A 7,073-nucleotide genomic window follows, 5' to 3' on the forward strand; every position below is an offset into this window, starting at 1 on the left:
GTTCCCCCTTTCCAACCCACTCTCCGTCTACCCTCCCAGTATGGCCACTCTCACCACTGGTCCTGAAGGGATCATCCACCCTGGATTCCCTGTGTTTCCAGTTCCTATCTGTACCAGTGTACATCCTCTGGTCTAGCCAGACCAACCACTCTTAAGAATAGAAAATAATAGAATGGATTTTTGAAAAAAGCCAAAAGAAAAATATCAGACATTGCTCTGAAAGAGACTAGAGGAGATTCAGGAAAAAAGAAAATAAAGCAACGCACGAGCCGGCCGAGCCAGGACCGTGGGGCTGGGCTGGAGTGAAGGTGGCTACGAGCCCTCGTGCTGGGATGACAGAAGACGAACCTGATTCTAAGAGCCCGAAGGCTGGGGGGAGGGCTCCCCGAGGGCCCCCCCCCCCAGGTAATGCGGAGGCGGGTGAGCCCACCACCCTTCTTCAGAGGCTCCAAGCTACCATTTCCAAGGCCGTGCGAACAAAGTGGAGGGGATTCTGCAAGATGTACAGAAATTCTCAGACAACGACAAGCTGTATCTCTACCTTCAGCTCCCCTCAGGGCCCAGCACTGGAGACAAAAGCTCAGAGGCCAGCACACTCAGCGACGAGGAGTATATGTATGCTTATAAGTGGATCCGCAACCACCTGGAAGAGCACACAGACACCTGTCTGCCAAAGCAAACTGTGCACGAGCCTCGCCTGTTGCAGCCCACTCAGCACAGCCAACTTTGGCAAAGCCATCAGAGAGATTTTCCCTGACATCAAGGCCCGGAGGCTGGGTGGCCAGGGCCAGTCCAAATATTGCTACAGTGGCATACGAAAAAAGCCCATGGTATGTATGCCACCCCTGCCCGGACTTGACCTGAAGGGCCCCCAAGAGCCCAGAAATGGGCCCAGAAGTGACCCAGGCACCGCGGGATGAACTGGTAGATGCAGCCTGCGCCCTGACCTGTGACTGGCCAGAGCCAGTCCTGAAACGGTCCTTCAGTTCCATCGTAGAGGTCGCCCGCTTCCTGCTTCAGCAGCACCTCATCTCTGCCAGATCCGCCCATGCGCATGTGCTCCAGGCCATGGGGCTTGCTGAAGAGGATGAACATGGCCCCCGAGAACGGTTATCGAAATCCAAGAGCGGTGTAGAGAACCTGGAGGGCGGAACCCGAAGAAATCAGAGGGACCAGCCCAGCCTTCCAAGGAATTGGAAGCCCGGGCTGGGCCTGGCCCCCTAGGGCGTGGAGAACGGGAGAAGAGTGTAGTCGAGAGCCCGGCCCCAGCAGCCAGTGACCCCCAAGCTAAGTCCCTGGTGGCTCGACTCCCTCTGCTCCTCCCCCGGACCTCTTGCTCACATATCCAGTCAATTCGAGTCTCTCCACCTATTCTGGCCCCAAGCTCTCTCAAGGCCCCTTAAAAGTGGCTACATTGCCTTTGCCCAGCAGGGCTGGGGTTCCTCAGGCGGCAGTGCCCATCATTAGCATGACCTTACCAGCTGTCCCGCCTTTTCCTGGGACTGGTGAGCTCCACCTGTGGGTCTCCCTCAGCCCGAAGCATGGAGAACAGGGAGGTAGGCACAGCCAGCGACCCGGGACCCCATGACAAGGGCGTCAAGAGGACCGCTGAAGGACCTGTGAGGGAGGCCAGGGGGCAGGGCCTGCCAACAAAAGCAGCGAAGCAGGATGGAGAGGATGTAGGAGCTGATGCCAAAAGAAGGTGGGGGAGTCCTCGATAAAAATCAGGTAGAAGCAGGGGAAAGGAATTCTACCCCCGGAGAAGTCAGCAGCTGCCCCCGACTCTGCCCGGTCAAGGTTACCACTGGAGACATGGCGCTCTGGAGCGGCAAGCAACTCCTCGGGAGGGTCGGAGGGGACAGGGCTAAAGGGTGAGGCCGAGAGGGGGACAGTGCTTGCCCAGGGTCAGGAAGATGGCGCTATTCCCAAAGGAGTAAGGGGCTCTAGTTCTCGACATGCCAAAGAAGCAGGGGAGAAAATTATTGTCACCCCCAAAGTGAGTGTCATCAAGGGCAGTAGAAGCCCAAAAAGAGGCCCTTCCGTTGGGAAAGGGAGAGGCAGAGAGTGCCACACAGGATAGCAAAGGCTTCAAGGGGCATGTGCTTCCAAGTCCCTTACCCCATGACTGGAAGGACCCCAAAGCAACCCCCTCGTGAAAGGTGGGGAAGAGAATTTAAGTGTGTATACATACATATGTCAACTCTGCCTGCTTAGTAGAAGCCCCTTTGCACTTGCTTCTCATTTGGCCCATTCTCTGTACAGCTGCTGAGTCACCTCGTCTTGCCTCTGACCCCGCCAGCTTGATACCTTTGCCTTCTATGTCACTAACAAAACTCTAGTGACCTTCTTACCTGGATCCCTGTGCTAATCTGTGGGAAGATAGGGCTAGGTAGGATAAGTATGATGGATGTAAAGCTTAGGAATCTTGGTTTTAAGTCATAAAAAAACCCAACTCAAACTGGCTTAAGAATCAAAAGGCTTTATTGTCACAGATACCTGTAAACTTCAGAGGTTAGGGTTGGCTCCAGGTGAAGCTTGATCCAGGAGCTCAGTCTATGTCAAAGTACCTAATTTATTTTATTCTTTATGCTCCACTTTCTGTAGGATCACCTTAAGGCCGGCCACCTCGTGACTGCCAGCGCTCCTGGGGTTCCATGTGCCCTCGTTAAGTGGGGGTTCTTTGTGACGGGGCTCCCAGCATAAGCCCTTTAGATCCACTCTGCTCAGGTCAGCCTGAGATATACATCCATCCCTAACCAATCACTGTGGCCTGAGGACGATGCATGCTCATTTGCTTACTCTACACCATGGACTACACTGTGCTTTCTTTAAAAAGGCCAGTCTCTTCAGTCACCAGGCCTAAATGAAAACCGTAAGGGGGGAGTTGCAGAGGAGGATGCTGCTAAGAAAGACAAGTGATCAGCGAGACCTACTGCCTGTATCCATCATAGTCTTCCTCTTGATCGGGTCTCAGAAGGAACAAGAAGGGGGTCACTCCCCTTTAGGGACTCGCTCTCTAGGCTCCGTATGAAGAATGACAGTCCCTTGCTTCCATCTCTTCTCAGAGTGGAGCAGCTTCCCTTTCGTGTTTCTGAACTTCCCTTTTCCCCTCATTACTAGTACACCTCCCCCACCATCTTTCACCAGGACTAGTAAAGCTATTGACTTCCTCTTCATTTCATTAAATTCATTCTGTATCCCCCCCCCCAAGAAAAGAGACTAGAGGAGCCCCAAAGACCATTGCCCTGGGTCAATGCCTAACTTGAGACTACAGACCCTTCTTGATGTCAGCATAGCACCATAAAGCAAACACTAACGCCCATGAAGAACATGCTTCCTAGAATAACCGACCACATGCGACTCACAGGACAGCATGTGCCCAAAGCCCAAGATGAGAGGGCAAGGAGGGACAGGAACAAGAAATGAGGAAACCCAGGGACGAAAGAGGGAGAGTGCTGACACATTGTGGGGGTTGCAACCAATGTTAGGGAACTCTTCCTCTGTGGATTATTGATTGGAAAACTAATTGGCTATGGAAACTTCTACTAAAGTTAAGTGTTAGAAAAAAAAACCCAACAAATCGGATTGTAACCATGGTGCTACTCTGTCTCCCTTGCTAGTTTGTGTTGGCTTCCGCTGTCTGCATCATCTAGGTTTAACCCTTGGGCTCTTGGAGCAGTTTCATCCTGCACCATGCTGCTAAGGTGCGACACTAGCCGGAGGCTGCAAAGTAATGACCATGCATTGTTCCTGTCAGTCACCTCACAACCTTGCCAGCGCACATTGCCAATGGTCAGTCATGTCACAACCTCGTGAGCATGCATTGTCTTTTGTTTTCTGGTCAGGAGGCCTAACAAGATCTGAACTCACAGATCAGGCCTTGGCTGTCGCAGCCTCATTCAGGACTGTGGAGTAGAAGCTGGATCGAACCAGACATAGAGTATGAGCTGAGGCTGGTCATCTGGAGACATGGAGTAGATAAGCAATCCCTGTGTAAGGTCAGAAGGTGAGGTATGGCCAGTCCCGCCCCAACTTAGCCTGTGAGCTTCGGAGAACTACAGGACAGTGGATGGAGGCAGCCCACAGGAAGATCCCGCATGGGCATGTCCTCTTAACACATTGACCCTACACCCTTCTAAGCAGGGTCCATTTCAAGCTTATCACCTCCTCCCAGGTCGGGCTTGGGAGGGGCTGAGAGGCCTAAGAGAAGCAGAAGTACACACAGAACTAGTGTATTATTTTTACCCACTGCATGACACTCAATCACAAGGCTTTATCTAGTCACGAACATTTAGATTGTCTCTCTTTGTTCTATTAAAAGCAAAGCTGCGGTGAATAAATTCTACTAGCCTCCACTGAGCACTTCATTTTCCCCAGGTCTGCTTTTACATACTCCGGTACGTTGTATAGGTTTTATTACTAGGCAGTGCACGTTTCATGTGCATTGCCCCGCCCCCCGCCCCCTAGGCAGGTTATAGTTGTTATTGGTGGGGACTTGGGATGGCCTTTTAAATGCATACATTGTATTTTGATATTTCCAACTCAGCCACTTTCTCCTCTTGTGCCCAGCTTGGCAACAGTAGGGGTCCTTGTGGGTTAGAAAGACCTGTCCTTTAAGAGTATGGAAGTACTTGCGTACATTTTCTTTTAAAATGTACCTGTTTTTACCCACTCAATGTGATTAAACATTCTGTGTTTGTTTGTTTGTTTGTTTACTGTGAGAGTTCCTTTAGCACACTGTATGTGAAAACTGGACACTGACCACGGAGCACAGAGAAGAATGGATGCATCCGAATGACAGTGTTTATTGAAGAATATGAACATTTCCATGGATGGTCAGAAGAACAGGTACATCTGCTTTAAAGAAATGCAGCCAGAATTCCCCTTAGAAATGAGGATGGAGAGGTGCTTACTGCGAACACGTCATCAGGAAGGGACCAGACGTTGCAGAGGGTAAAATAGAGGGTCAGCGAACAAGTGGAAAACCTTCAACCAGAGGGACTGACACAGTGGCTGAAACAATGGACTCAAACGTAATGCCAATTGTGAGCAAGGCACAGGACTGGGCAGTGTACATAGAGTTACTACGAGTCAGAACTAACTCAGTGGCATCTACCAGCCACAACAGAAAGCTCAGCTTGATCACCCAAATTGTTAGCCACTGGAACCGATGAAATGTATTGAGCTGTCTGTCTCCCCTACCATGATGTGAAATCTACCTTGATAATACAACAGATTCTTCTATTTATTGAATCTCTTTTCCAATTTTCTCTCCTGATTCATTGATCTGTTGGTTTATTCCTGGATCAGTACTAGGACTTTATTTCTTATTAGAAAAGCTATAAAGGCTTATTACAGAAAGATCAGCAAACACACAGATGCAAATACATACACACATAATAAGCAAAACTCACTTATGATACCATCTACAGATAAGTATCGATTTTGCCTTCGTGTCTATTGCTGCAAGTGACTTAATTTATGTGAGTGTGTATAAATATATATTCATAAAGTAAGTGCCATACAAACAGTTATGTAAACATTTCATTTTCATGATGTATCAGGAGTGTTATCAGTAAAAAAATAATGCTTCTTTAAAAACTTATTGTGGAATCCCCCAATACAATAGCACCTCGCCCTGCTAAGCAGCCATTGCAAGATACCCATCTTCCCGACATGATCACTGAAGACAGCCGTGTGTGTAAGCAAATGTGGTGAAGAAAGCTGATGATGCCCGGCTATCAAAAAAAGATATAGCGTCTGGGGTCTTAAAGGCTTGAAGGCAAATAAGCGGCCATCTAGCTCAGAAGCAACAAAGCCCACAGAGAAGAAGCACATGGCCTAAGCGAATACAAGGTGTTGAATGGACCATGTAGCAGATACAAAGGAACAAAAACAATCATTGTGTGATCACCTTCCTCACATAATGGCTGAAGACGAAAGTGTGCATAAGCAAGAGTGGTGAAGAAGGCGGATGGTGCCCGGCTACTGAGAGATATAGCGTCTGGGGACTTAAAGGCTTGAAAGCAAACAAGCGGCCATCTAGCCCAGAAGCAACCGAGCCCACACGGAAGCAGCACACCAACATAGGTGACCATGAAGGACAGAGGAGACCAGGTCTCCAACATCAAAGGTGGGGTGGTGGTGAGAATCACATCACCGTGAAAGAGGGGGAGTGCATGATGGGGACCCAATGCCCACCTGTAGAGAGCTGAACACCCCTTCCAGAGGGGTAGTGAGGAGGAGATGGGCCACACAGGGTTCAGTGTAACAACAATGAAACTCAAAACCTTCCTCTAGTTCCTGAACGCTTCCTCCCCTCCCAATCATCATGACCCCAATCCTACCTTGCCTTGCGGAGCTGGTTGTACCAGAGGATGTACAGCGGTGCAGTGGGGATCTGGAGGCACAGGGAATCTAGGACAGACGAACCCTTCAACACCAGCGGTGGGAGTGGCGACACCAGGAGGGAAGGGCATGTAGAAAGGGAGAACCTATCTCGGAGATCTATGTGTAACCTCCTCTCTGGGAGATTGGCAAGGGGGAGGCGGGTGAGGGGAGACGCCGGGGAGTGTAAGATAAGATATAATAATTATTTATAAACTATCAAGGGACCAGGGGTGGGATCGGGGAGGGAGGGGGATGGGGGATGGGGGGAAAAAAAGGGAAACCGAGCTGATTCCAGGAACCCAAGTGGAAGGTGAATTATGAGAGTGATGAGTGCAACGAATGTATAAGGGTGCTTTGCTCATTTGATGTATGTACAGACTGTGATAAGAGCCTTATGAGCCCCAATAAAAAGATTTAAAAAAAAAGAAAATGATTAGGGCAAAGAATGTACGGATGTGTTTTATACAATTGATGTATGTATATGTATATGTATGGATTGTGATAAGAGTTGTATGAGCCCCTAATAAAATGTAAAAATATAAATAAAATAAAAAAATTTTAAAAAAGATAAAAAAAACTTATTGTGGAAAAATGTATATGCACTTATATATAATATATGCCCTATATACACACAATATATATATATAATGATCATATATATAGGTCATTTCAACTATATATGT

At 48.7% G+C, this 7,073-nt stretch overlaps 1 pseudogene; it reads left to right on the top strand.

Moving 5' to 3' along the window:
- The first annotated feature begins 332 nt into the window (after positions 1 to 332).
- LOC142457242 (DNA-binding protein RFX5 pseudogene) lies at positions 333 to 2,156 on the top strand (annotated as a pseudogene).
- Positions 2,157 to 7,073: the final 4,917 nt, after the last annotated feature.

The sequence above is a fragment of the Tenrec ecaudatus genome, chromosome 9 (genome assembly GCF_050624435.1).
Source record: "Tenrec ecaudatus isolate mTenEca1 chromosome 9, mTenEca1.hap1, whole genome shotgun sequence".
Classification (NCBI taxonomy): domain Eukaryota; kingdom Metazoa; phylum Chordata; class Mammalia; order Afrosoricida; family Tenrecidae; genus Tenrec; species Tenrec ecaudatus.